The sequence below is a fragment of the Echeneis naucrates genome, chromosome 21 (assembly GCF_900963305.1).
Source record: "Echeneis naucrates chromosome 21, fEcheNa1.1, whole genome shotgun sequence".
NCBI classification, from domain to species: domain Eukaryota; kingdom Metazoa; phylum Chordata; class Actinopteri; order Carangiformes; family Echeneidae; genus Echeneis; species Echeneis naucrates.
Window position 1 is genome coordinate 11,486,231 of NC_042531.1, and position 13,547 is coordinate 11,499,777.

The following is a 13,547-nucleotide window of genomic DNA, read 5'->3' on the forward strand; positions in this document are numbered from 1 at the left end:
ACAGGGCAGCACAAGGCTGCAATTGCTGCCTCAGAGCTCAGGGCTGCAGCAGCAGACAAGAGCATGGCATCTAATAATACAGGAGCTATGTGCCTTTAGGGAAACAGGGATTTTACTATGACATTTATGGCTTAAGAAATCCACTGCTGTTGTCATTGCAAAGATACGAATATCAAGACACTCTCCAGCCCCTGGTTTCTACACATATGCACTACCAGTCAAAAATTTGGACACACTTTCCTATTCATTTGAATGAGAAAGTGTGTCCAAAGTTTTGACTGGTAGTGTACTTTCACTTATATGATTTGTTTTACTATCTAATGTAATTTTTAGCCAAGATCAGCATGTTATTTAAAAAAAAAAAAAGACAATGTCCTCAGTTGATAATTGCTTATCCTTGATATACTGTCAGCCATCCATTGTGGCAGCCTGATACAGTAGCTTTTCTGAATCAGTCAATTAGCTTCAAAGAGACATCATTTAAGGAGTTAAAGGGTCATGTACAGTTATGAACATACAACTTCCTCCTAGATCATAAGAGTACTGAATCCTTTAGCTCAGGCTTATAGCCAGTTTGCTCAAAAGCATAAAGGTTTTTGGCCACGGATGAAGCACTAAGTAGTAGCAGTGGTGGTGGGAGAATATAAAGTATGTGGGAGGTCCCCAAAACATTTACATGAAATGTGACCCTGAAGTATTCTGTGAGTCTGTCATCAGGCCACTGTTAGCATTTCAAGGTATCTGGGCTGAACAAAGCGATGTACCAGCCCTGGTGTTGCATAGCAGATAAGGTTTTATTATGACCAAGTATGTTACTCCACACAGGATATTCCTTGTATTCCCCTGCCAGTCGCCTGAATTCTTTTCCTGCTCATTCATAGTGTTACAACAAACTGCCCTGACTCCCTCCCATCTCCACTGCGGCCTTTGAATCAAGGACATGGCACTTTATACCCAGAAAATGCAGAAACAGGAAATGGGAAAAGTTGTTTGAATTTATACAACTCCTCCTCCCTGGCCAACATAGAAGAAAACAGCAGAGACAGGACTGACTGTGCACAAATACTAAAACTGTAAGAAGTTGCCAACCCGGTTGGGGAGTTAAAAACCCTTTTGTTTTCTTTCTCAGGATGTTAAAAAAGGGACAAAGAGAGGGGAGCAGTTCTGATAGCTCCACACTGTTTTGGTAATTGTCATTTAAATCATCCTTGATTAGGTATAAATGGGCCTCTACATACTTGACCCTTTTAGCTCGATACAGTACAGCCTGCTTTCTAAAAAGAAATTACCACGCCATAACTGAAATCTGTGAATAAAATCAGTTCACGAATCTCTCCTGTTGCAGTCTAAACTTGCCAGTAGGAAACTGCACACTAAGCAAACTCTAAGAAATAGAGCCACAGAAAAAAAAAAAAAAAAAACTCACGAAAGGAAAGCAAACCCGAAGGCACTATTATGTAAAGAAAAACTGAGATGTGTATCTGAGCCTACCTCCGGAATTCCCCATTACATCTGGTCGAGAATTATTTCACTCCACTTAAGTCTCTGCAGGTTTGAGATTGGAGTGAAGACGATGATGCTACTGCCAAGCTACCACAGTCCTAGGAGCACACGGCTGACTGGTTCTTCAGCATTTCTCTTTGTGTTTCCCTCCAAATGCAAAGAGAGAAAAATAGCTTCACTGAACACTCTGGCAGCTAAACGCTTTGGTATGTTAAGAGCCTAGACAGTTTGAGGAGCGAGGAGCAAGCACAAGGCTAAAAAGTGTGTGAGGAGCTAAAGAGGAGGGCCCAAACTATGCAGCTTTCAAGGCTGTCATAACATTAATGCCTGAGGATAATAATATGTAGTTTCTTCTGAGTACAGATGACCTCATTCTGGTCTGTACTAAAGAGGAAAACCAGTATCTAATTAATACAGTAAATGTTATTTCCCCTGACTAAGAATGCAAACATGTTAGAAACATCTGAGAAAACATCTTAGAAAACCACGTGACAAAACAATATTTCTTACAGTGAACAGTTTCATGGTGGAGTAATAAACATCTTCTGGTCAGAGCTAAATTTCCTCTTTCAAAGTTTTATAATCCAGGTTGCCAAGGAAACTCTTAGTCTCCCCACCCTTACTTGTTGGATCAAGTGGTCTGATCTACTGACCTCAGACTGTGGCCACTCCTTGGAGCTTCTTACAAAAGCCTTCTTTCCGTGACACTGTTTCTCACACTAAATGCAGCTTACAAAATAAGGGAGAAGGAAGTGGAAGCGACTGGGCAACAGAGGTCATAAATATGAAAGGCTCTGTTCAGGTGTAAAATATGGTTGAGAGCATATGCTTTAAAGGGAATGCTCCTACAGAAAAAGTAAGAGTAAGTGTCTTCTTGCATCAGTTTCACTTCCAGACTTCTCTGATCCATCTGAAAGTCGCCTGTACCTTGTGTCACTTTCCCAAAGGACCACTGCAGCAGTCTACCTGATATGAACAATCACATATTCTACGTATTATATACAGGAAATCAGGTTACTGAGAGAAATTAGGTTAAAGAAGGAAATGGGAACTTAACATGACATGCCCTGCAAGATAATTATAACACCTGTGGGCCCATTTTGAGCTAAAACTACAACATTAGTAACTTAATTGTTCACCTGACAGTTTTCATGTATTGGCATTAAAATAACCAACACTAAAAAAATTCTGTTCATTTCAGTTTTTGATCTAAACTGACTTCCAATTTGATAATTTTGTTTCATGCCACAGCTCTACTGCGACTTTGATACCATCTCTCTGCCATCTCTCTCGCTCTAACAAAAACCCTTTTGAAAACATGGTAAAACACATTCATGGCTGAGAGATATTTAAACATGGATCTAAAGCCCTTTTTGCGGAAGGTATTATTATTGTAACAAATGTTACTGCAGCCAGCTGAGCAGATGACCTAAGTGCAGTTAAATGCTTAGTGATATTCCTTAATTTCTCACTTTTCTCGCAAGAGCAGATAAACTGCCATGACCAGAATGCAACACTCCTGCAAGTAAAAAGACCCATTATTAGTCAAGTTTGTCTTCAGGAAGCTGAGGTACATTGGGTCAGAGTCATTCAACACAGACAAACTGAGATGAGCTGAAGAATAATTGCATATTAGACTGAATTTCAGTGTTGTGCAGTCTGTGAACAGCAACAGTTAAAATGCTGATTGCTCCAACTTGGCAAACTAAAAGGTTTCTGTAAATCTACAGTCCAAGCACAGCTGAGAGCTACTTAAAGTAAACCAATAATAGGGGGCATCCCGCTTATCTATAGCACCTCTTTTTGGAAAGGGAAAAAGTGTGATCCCAGTTAATTACCTTTTTCTTCAGACTCTACATAATTTTTACAGCATAACTTTGCAATCCATAGAGTGACATCACAAAATATCTACTCTTGAGATCAACATTGTGTTGTACTCACACATATATTCATGCATATTTTACAGTGTATCAAACTGAACAAACCATTAAACCTCTGTGTCTCTAGCTCATCCACCCCCAGTATGTCTTAAAACATCATCAAGTTAAACATTTCATAAAGGTTTAAAACAATATAATAATAATGAAATATATATATAAAATGTAGTAATAACAATAATAATAAAAGACAGCTTAGATGTTCTTCTCCATCATGGAGGCAGTGAATGTTGACATACTTTTTTTTTTTGCTTATATTATAAAGATAAAAGGTAAATAAAACTATTATCTGCATTACTTTTGGAAGTATCCTGGCATAAAGCTTGACAATTTTTAACAGTGCTGTTTATCTCAGTTGGACTCACTGTGGTTTCCTAAAAGAAGGCAAACAATTTGAATCTGGCACGAGGTACTGATCAGATGAAAACCCACATGTGCTCAGGCCCCTGCGGCACATGATTGCTCATAATGTATCCAGAGTGAACTAGCTGCAATATGTAGCATGTGAAAGCTCTGTAGAGAAGACAGATTCTCATTACTTATCTCCCAGCAGTTAAAACGTCCCAAGTGAATCAAAATGCCTAATTGCTTTTTTAACAACATTGTATTGACTTCCCTGAATAAACCTAACATGGTCCAGCATAATTTACCACAATTCACAACGAGGAACAATACATTTCAGCCTCAATAAATAAAAATGGCTACAAAGACACTTTTGCATAAGCTCAAGAAAACATTCAAAACAGCAACATTATGTTTCATAGCAAGTCAGAAATCCCCCTACTGCACTATTTGGGATAAACATGTGGTTAGGAATTTGCTGACTGAAGCCCTGATGAAATAATAGCTCTGAGGTGGTTTCAGTATGCGAGTTATAGTAATATACAAATGACCCTATAGATACTGCATGTCTTCGATTAACCTTAAGCCCAGAAAACTTCTCAATCTCAATCTACTGTGAATTAGTAGAAGCTATGTGTGTATTCTACTTAAAATCTTGTACGAGGACAAATTCTCTGTAAGTGCTGTAGCATAAAAACTAACTAAAAAGTTATTAAGTCTCCAGATATTTGATTTTCTCAACAGCTAATAGTGCTTTGCCCACATTAACACACCAGAAAGCAAAGGAATGTCTCCTCTCTAAAAACAGTCAGACATGAGCACACAATACCTCTATCAATCATTAGCCTGAATAAGCAGAAAATGATACAACCTCCTTTAAACACATACCTGTCCTTTGGGTGATATGGGATCAAACAAGGTGAAACATACAAGACTGCACTGAGTGAAGACCGTAATCCAACTTCATCCTTGTCCACCTTCTGAAAGAGTGGGCATGCAATGGGAGGCTGCACCCATGCCTACCTCACACCTTTAACCTGTCCCTTACACATGTTGCATTAACCTGAGGCGTATCTGAGCATGTGTAGCCACAGGGCAGGGCTTACGTCTGAATACAGGCAGGAAATACAGTCATTTAACTATCTACGCAACACCCAAACCTGTGCAGACAATACCACACACCACATTCAGACTCTCCGAGCACCACTTTATCTGGCTATAAATGTTTACTCAAAGAGGGCATGGGGAAGATGACTACAGACCAAATAATCCATGTTTGCACTGTGCAGCAGTAAAAATACAAGACTAACCTTCTGAGAACAACTTCCCACAGTGATCATTCACCCCCCAAATCATTTTCCCACAACAATAAATGATGGGGAGCAGAAAGGCTCAACGGCACGTTCATCGGCTTTTTCAAACATGTCGTCATCAGTAATGTGTTGTGACAGAAAGGAGATATAAATTATTCTGATTCGATGTAAATCCCTTCAATAGAATCTGAGCATGTGCTAGCAAGACAAGCTTCAGCCCGTCACACATTGTTAGACTAATGCCTTCCTTCATACAGTTACCACACAAACCCGACAGCTACAGCAGCAATGCCATGCAGGATTTATAGTATAATGCTGTATATCTCCTGCTAACTCAACACTAAAACTCATTTGAAGTGTGACAGAATAGACAAGAAAGATTTAAATTGAAGATTTCATGCACTGTGCTAATTATGAATGTTGAATAAAACTAATTTGATCATGGCTTGCTGTGTTCATTATGTAATTTAAATTAATAAGTCAGTTAAAAACGTGTTTAAATCAATTTTACAAGTTTTATCAGCATTCTAAGCTCTGTTTGCTGTGTGAATCATTTTCCCCTCAGCTGAATATATCATAGTTATTCAATCATGTTTAGATTCTGTGGCATGCTGGAGACCCAGAGTGAGGTCTGACAAGAATACCAAACTCATCCAAATGACAAAAATTGAGAAGGAAAATTACCACACCAAGCACCCTGCTATTGGCAACGTCCTGGCTCCCACAATCTAAGGTGTGTCTGCGATGAATAACTGAGCTCAGCACATTTCATTAAGACAAGATTACAGCAAGAGATGAACTACCCTCAGAAATCACATAGCTATCAATTGTGACAGTCTAATTTAGCTGTCTGTTTCTTAATAAACACTCTAATATGGCAGGTTTGTTATGATGAATTGGCAGATAAAAGAATGATGCCTTCTGCATCCACTGTCATTCATAGACCATGCTGACAGTCATGAGCATTTCATGTGTCAAGATTATTAATGACCAGACTTATGTCCATGCCTGGTAACATTTTCATGTACAAACAATAAATTTTCACCCTCAAAATAAATGTGATCTAGTTGACAGCAAAAGCAGGTTCAATGTGTTTTAATTTCATAGCACCAAAAGATATCTTAAATTGGCAACATCATAGTTAAACAACACAGTAAAAAAGGAAAGCATTGATATTCTTAAGTTATCACAACACCTACATTCCTTTCAGAACATTACTTGTCCCAACAGCTCATGTAAAGCAAAACCAAACACCTGCAGTGTGACTGACAAGGATCAGATGCAATTATTGTTGCAGTGGTGTTATGAGCGTGCAACCATCAAGTTATTGATAACAGACTGCCTTTTTGCAATTGATGCTGAACTCAGATGAACTCTACAAAGACCCAGTCTACAGTTTTTGTCTGGGGTTATATGTTCATATTAAAGGATAAATGGTCCTTACTCTTACAAAACCACATCAGCTTGTCTTCTTTTCATTTGGATTAACAGCAGCTTTGCAAATACAAACAGAAATATGCAAATATATGGGCAGCACGATGGCATAGTGGCTAGCGCTGCTGTCCCACAATGAGAAGGTCGTGGGTTTGGTTCCTGGCCTGGGGCCTTTCTGTGAGGAGTTTGTATGTTCTCTCCGTGCCTTCGTGGGTTTCCTCCCACCAACCAAAGACATCATGTTTGGGTTAATTGGCGATTCTAAATTGTCTGAGTGTGAGTGGTTGTTGGTCTCTGTCTTTCTCTGTATGTTGGCACTGTGATGGACTGGTGACCTGTCCAGGGTGTACCCTGCCCTCATCCAGAGTGAGCTGGGATTGGCTCCAACATCCCGCAAGCCGGAAACAGATAAGTTGTAGAAAATGGATGGATAAATGAATCTTCTGCTTTGAAACGTTTGACAACATAATCAAGAAAGCAAGAAATAACTATTGTATTTGATTTCTTTAGTGCAGTAACACTGACTTCTGAATTTAAGTGAAGGGAAATGGCTATACAGGGGCCCAGACATGTGCATCCTGATGGCTGATTTGCAGTGACACTGCCTCCTTAGTTCTCTGTGCTTCAGAGTGGAGAAACAAGGGTCATGGAACAACATGCAGCTAACCATTTAAATTTGAGTGTGGCTACTGACAACTGAACAAAAAAAACTGTTTGGGAGAAACAACAATCAACATGAAGCAAAGTCCTGAATGAAATACGACAGCTCATCAAAAATCCTAAATTCAATGTAATCGCTTTCTGTAGATGAATCTCAATAGAAATGCTGCAATGCGGACAACCCATCTGCAATCAACCCAACTTACTAAATTAAATAACATGCTTCTAAAATTACATTTAGCTCTCCTTTGTTTTTTGACAACTCTATGGAAAGTGAACTCAGATTTAGGAGCAAAAATTATGAACAATAAAACTGAGGAAAAGTCTTTTGAGCTAGTGGCCTAATATTAGCTGAGGGCTGCCTTGAAATCAACTTCATTGAAATATTTGCTCATGCAATAAACAACACGGTCAAAATAATATTAGCTGTAAATAAAATACTTTTCGGCCTTCCAATACTTCTGATACAGGCAATGATAGCAAAAATGAAAACCTTTTATTGTTATTGTGAACCATTCTATATAGTGCCTAATCACAATCTGGCATGTTACTGTTGAATCCAAGCCCCCAGGGACAGAGCTAGGTTTTGATGCAATTATCAGCACCATGGCTGCCCAGAGAATGGCAGATTTCAGGTTCACTGTGTGATGTACACTGACCCCAAAAGCAATTCTGCGTATTGTAAAATAGAGAATATATTTTTGTAATCCATTTGGAAAGTTTAGACTAGACACAAATTAGGTTATTTTACTCACATGTGGAGGGAGAACAGGAAATCAGTTGGCTCAGCCTGCAACACATATTCACAGCAGCTAAGATTGAAGACAGTTCTTGCACATGCTGTGTGCATCCAAACAAAGACAAGCAAACGTGAAGAAACCTGTGGCACATTTAAGGCATATGAGCTCTTTCAAGGAAAAATGTCGCCTCCAACATACTTTTTACATTATCCTTAATGCAGCTACAATATGATTGAAGTAAATCTCATCTTACAATTAATGTTCCAGTTAATCAATTATCAATATTTGGAATGACTGGCAATAATAAGAGATGATAGAACTAAGTGTGCAATCTATAAGTGTGCAAAGGATCCTCATGATCTACTCCAGTCTGCTTTGAAAGACAGAATGACAAATAGAGACAATAAAGTGTCTTTTTCACATTTATTAAGTTTAAACATTTACCCATGCTTAGACGGAATTGTTGGATAAAAGCAATATTGCTTAAGTTACAAAAATAAATGTGTCTCTTTATAATAAAAAATTGTGCAGTTAAACATGGGTTCCCAAGGTGCTCAATTCTCATTTTGTAAACCTTGCAGACTGTGAAGCTCATGTCAAGCTCGGTCTTTCACGTCATATTAGACACCAAAACTAGCTGACCTTTGAAAGCAAGGGTTTAGTTCAGGTATATGGGCTAATGTATTGCATATGCAAGCTTTTTAATTATCATTTACTGGCACATTCTAACAGAAATACCTGGGATGCAGACTGACAAGAAGCTGAATATCTGACTGCAATGTCACTGCCAACTGAGGGAAATGTGGGGTTTCTGTTCAATGGCAATATATGGCTAATCTATCAAAGGGAATTTAATTGAAAAAATAAATCACACCCCACAAGTTAGTATAATAAATTCCACCTTAGTCATACTCTGTAATGATTCAAGGAGGTGGTGTATGGCTTCACAGCTCTGCAGAGGTACATATAGTTTTATTTGAGGCATACAATTTATATCCTTAGAGTGGTGTAGACCATGAGTGTGTGCCATCACATTTATCATATCACTGAGATATGTGCAAAATATGATATAAGACATGTGAATATGCATTTTATTGGTCTTGGTGGCCATAACACAGTGTGTAGGTATGTTTCATTCAGCTTTTCTGGATTCATTTAAGCAACAACAGACTTTCAAATGATGTGTGAGCACCTGGGAATGAATACCCATCCAAAACTAAGAGAGTTTGGCAGTGTTCAGGGTTATTGACGCATGCAGCGGAGAGTGTGTCTCAGATGCCAGAATTCAGTTCTCTCTTAGACTAGAACAAGCTCTTTCATGGGTTGAAAAGTTGCACGCATGTAGCATAACAGATATAGCCACAATTAGCACTTTCTAAAAAATATTGCTGCAACTTGTGGGATACTCGTTCCTTCTTCAAATAAGTCTCCTGACAAAGCTGCGCACAAAAGGAAGAAAACTTCTGCTTTGAATTTCTCCCAATATCAAGTTACTCTGACAGAGAATGAAAAAATGCAGGATAACCTTTGATATTGCGGCCCACATCTGCCTCACAACTCCATAACACCAATGCATAGATTAGGATCTATAAAATGTCATTTCAAATGCCACGTGCTTGAACTGTATTTGTTAATTTCCAATGTCAACAACTCCCCTTTTCAGAGGTAATTTTCCTTCGGTGCAGTCTTTTAAATGCCTTGACATTTAAGAAATGAATCTTCTGCTTCTTGGAAGACTTTTATGGAAACAGGTGAGGCAGACAATTCCCACAGATCATTTCAGTTAGCAGATGTAGTCTGGGAGGTAGCGTAACTGTCATGGTCCCTGGACTGTAACCTGACATTGGGGAGATGCCTTCACCTTCTGACTAAATCCAGCCACCCAGTGCACTCACATTCCACTCTGAGGTGACACCCAATCCCACAAACAATGAATTTTAGCTTTAAAAAGTCACAACCAAGAAGCACAGTTTCATGTGCAGCTAATGTGCTGAAACAAGAACATTATTAAGAAGTTAGTCAGTTGACTATGAAATCAGTTAATCAGTTTGAAATACTCAAGTCTCTATGTGATTAATCAAGCTGAGCATGCCAAACATTTGGTGGTTTACTGGGAGGGTGGCTGCATTGTGACGAATGGACATTTTTCAGTGTGAACCAAGATCAAGTCAGACCAAATACTCAATTTCAAGTCATTGCAACATTTCATATACTAAGGAATTACTTAAACAAAAAACAATCAATATAAATATAAAATGAACGCAGTCACTGCTCTAGAAACACCTAAAAAGACTGTTCATGTCAAATAAAAAACAGTGTGTATAAATATTGAGTTATATGCAACCATGGCATTTAGCTAAAAATAATTACCTAAGCATCAAGAGTCACTCTAGTTTGTGACATGTTTATGTGCATATTTATTATGTCATATGCTCTATTTGGATGGTTTCCTTCCACTCCTGTTTCACCTGAGGTAGCAATGTGAAAAGTACTTTGAAATATTCAACAAGTTGTTATATCCCCTGTTAACTCAAATCTGGGGCCAGAAAGGTTTAGTTTGGTGGAGATGTCTTAGCAAAGAACAGCAAGATTTCAGATGTAAGGCTGCACATTGAATAAAGGATAGTGGTAAATCTCTGTCCCTCCACTGCTGTTGTCCACATAGCAGACACAGATGAGAGCCTTTCTTTCGGACTCAGCTTGTCAGGTCCATGGAGGGCTCTTTTACAGACAAAAATCTATTGTGAACCTAATCTCTGAAAGCGCTGACATGCTTTGTGCTGTGTATTATCTTTAGCTCTCCGGAATTTAACCAAAGCTTGAAATCTGGGGCTCTTTTAGGAATCTATCTACATATCCAGCTAGATCAACAATCAGCCCGAAGCTGCACATGTCAAAGCTTATGCATGCAGGCCACTGCAAAGCTGAATGCACTCTGCATAAAGTTTGGTTCCTTATTTTCTAACTTGGGAAAGGAGGGCATTAATATCATAGTAATTAGTTATGCTGTAAATGTATTAAAAGTTTGAAATCCCCCTACATGTAAGTTGAATCTTCATTATATAGTTTTCTGAACAAATAGTTGTTAATATCTTCAGTGTGATATAAAATTGGATCAGATATATACTCAATGGAAATTCCATACCTTATTTCATGGTTTGTTCTCAAGAGAGTTAGTAGAGTCAGACCAAATCATGCAAATGTGAGAAGGAAAAAAGCTAAGTGGGGTGGATGCAATAAAAAAAAAAAAAAAAAAGAATTTCCACACCAAAGGATGCATAAAAGCTTTTTCCAGTTGATTACTACTACAAACTGTTATTACCATCCCACACTGGAGCCACAAAACAGTAGCAGAAACAACTTCCAGACAAAAACTCACAAACTTATGAAGCCACATCATTCTGCATGCTTTCAAATTATTATTTTCAATTCTATATAACTATGTGTAGTCAATTGTACTTTCATGTGAGAACAGCAAAATGTTCTGTGTCTCAAAATCCTATATTTATGTAGTATGCACAAAACCATACACAGGGAAAAGATACATTCATAAGAAAAAACATTGCACGCAAAAAAGCTGTAAAAAGGTCAACATTGAAAAGCACTTGACTGACTTTGCACAGGGGATGGGACAAAAAATATTTTGACTACATGAGAAGATGAATATTTAAGCACTTTAAATTAATACATGCAAGCTTGTACAGACATGAGACAAATAACCAAACAACCACCATAATGAGTTGGAGACAGGAATTTCTTAAAGGGGGGGAGGGGTGCCATTTGATGGTAGTGGAAAAAAGTTAATCTGACACTAACATGGGGGTGAGTTCTTAAGCTTTGATGCTGGGCCAGAATTGAGGAGTGAAAAAAATTGAAAGAAGAGAAGCTCGCCAAAGGGTGCTAAACTATTCAACTGTTGTCATTTCCCATTAAGAAGAACTAACCATGACGACTGGGCCAAACAATCGCACATAAGTTAGCTTGCAAGCATGGTTGTGTTTTTGTCAACTGCAGCAGAAGTTGCACTTCACTCATACAATTTTTTTTCCCCATTGAATTACATGTTCCAAACAGAAATCTTCATAATCATCACTATCATGAACAACCACAAGGAGCAGAACAAATGAAACTGAACACCGGTTAACTGCATGTCTGACCTGCTAAAATCTCTTTCCTTGTGCAAAACACAGTGTCACTGCTTAAATTACCAACAGAAAAATAGAAACACACACACACACACACACACACACACAAACACACACACACACACACACACACACACACACACACACACACACACACACACACACACACACACACACAGACAGTGAGTTTGACTCCACCATCCTGCTGTTTTTCAATTCCACAGTAAACCACCCTCAATGGTTGTCAGCTGTGGGGCTGTGTGTGTCCTGAGCACTAATGTGAATCACGAGGAGAACGTGTGCATGTGTGTGTGTGTGTTAGAGTTAATAAATGATTTCATTTACCATATGCAATCCTTCTGTTAAGATGAAATAGCATTAACCTGTGATTTGGTCTCATCGGTGATGAAGGAGATAACCTTTTCACTTCTGCATGGCAACGGAAAAGAGTTGAAGGACTGCTTCTGGCATTTCTCATGTGATAACAGAAGCATGAAACTTGACCTTTGGTGCACATCCATCATCTCAAAAAATGAAGCAGTGCTTCTTCAAGCCTTTTCCCAGCGTTGGCTATGACAAATTTAGGTTAAATTGAAAATCTTATATTCTCCTTGCAACTGTATATCTCGCGCTAGGATTTTAATGACAGTTAATGCAAGCAATGCAATGGGTTATAGTACAAACAAAAGGGTTTTTTGCATGCTGTATGAAGCATACTATTACCATAGTGAGTATCACTATCACACACTTTTAAGAGCAACGTGGGAAATGACAATGGCCATATATCCTTCCTTTATGTCAAATGTTATTAATACAAGACTAAAAAAATGCGTTTCCCTGTCAGCCTTCGGTAGCAAAGGTGAAGGAAAAGAAAAGGGTAGGCTGTTCCGGCACGGTGCTAAACACTGAGGGTCACGGTTCAGGTTAAAAAGGGACGTATCTGCTCCAAATGCAGATTAGGGTCATTAAACATGGCGTAGTTTGAATAGGGCGAGTAAAGGCGACGTGAAGGTAAGTTTATCTTTGCGGGCTAATTGTCTGGATCCCCGCCCCTCGTCGACTTCGCATTCCAAAGATTCCCACACTCTAAGCTCACCTGCTCCCCACCACCACCTAACTGCACGCTTTCAAGGGCAGTGCGAGAGGAAGACGAGTTTTGGAGGCTCATTTTCAAACTAACAGCGAGACAGTTGAAGGACGACAGCCGGCTAAGTTTTCATCCTGTTAGGCGTTACGTGGAAGACGGTCCCTTAAAGGTGTGCGTTGTTGGCGAGGAGTCGGTCACAAGAACAAGATTAGCTTGGTATTAAGAGTCTCCCCACCAAGAAGAAGCTCGAAGAAGATCGTCTTATGCCACACACAAAAAAAGAAAGCTACCACTTTCTTTTCGCAGTGACATGATGACTTTCTGAGTTAAGTAGGAGTGCACTCTCCTGACTGCCTTGCGCACAGAAGCGTTCATTTTTCCTTCGG

General features: G+C 38.9%; 1 protein-coding gene across 2 annotated transcripts in view; it reads right to left on the reverse strand.

The window, feature by feature from the left end:
• pkp4 (plakophilin 4) overlaps positions 1-13,547 on the reverse strand; it is a 66,561-nt gene that overhangs the window by 52,760 nt on the left and 254 nt on the right. The gene's annotated exons all lie outside the window — the stretch shown is intronic.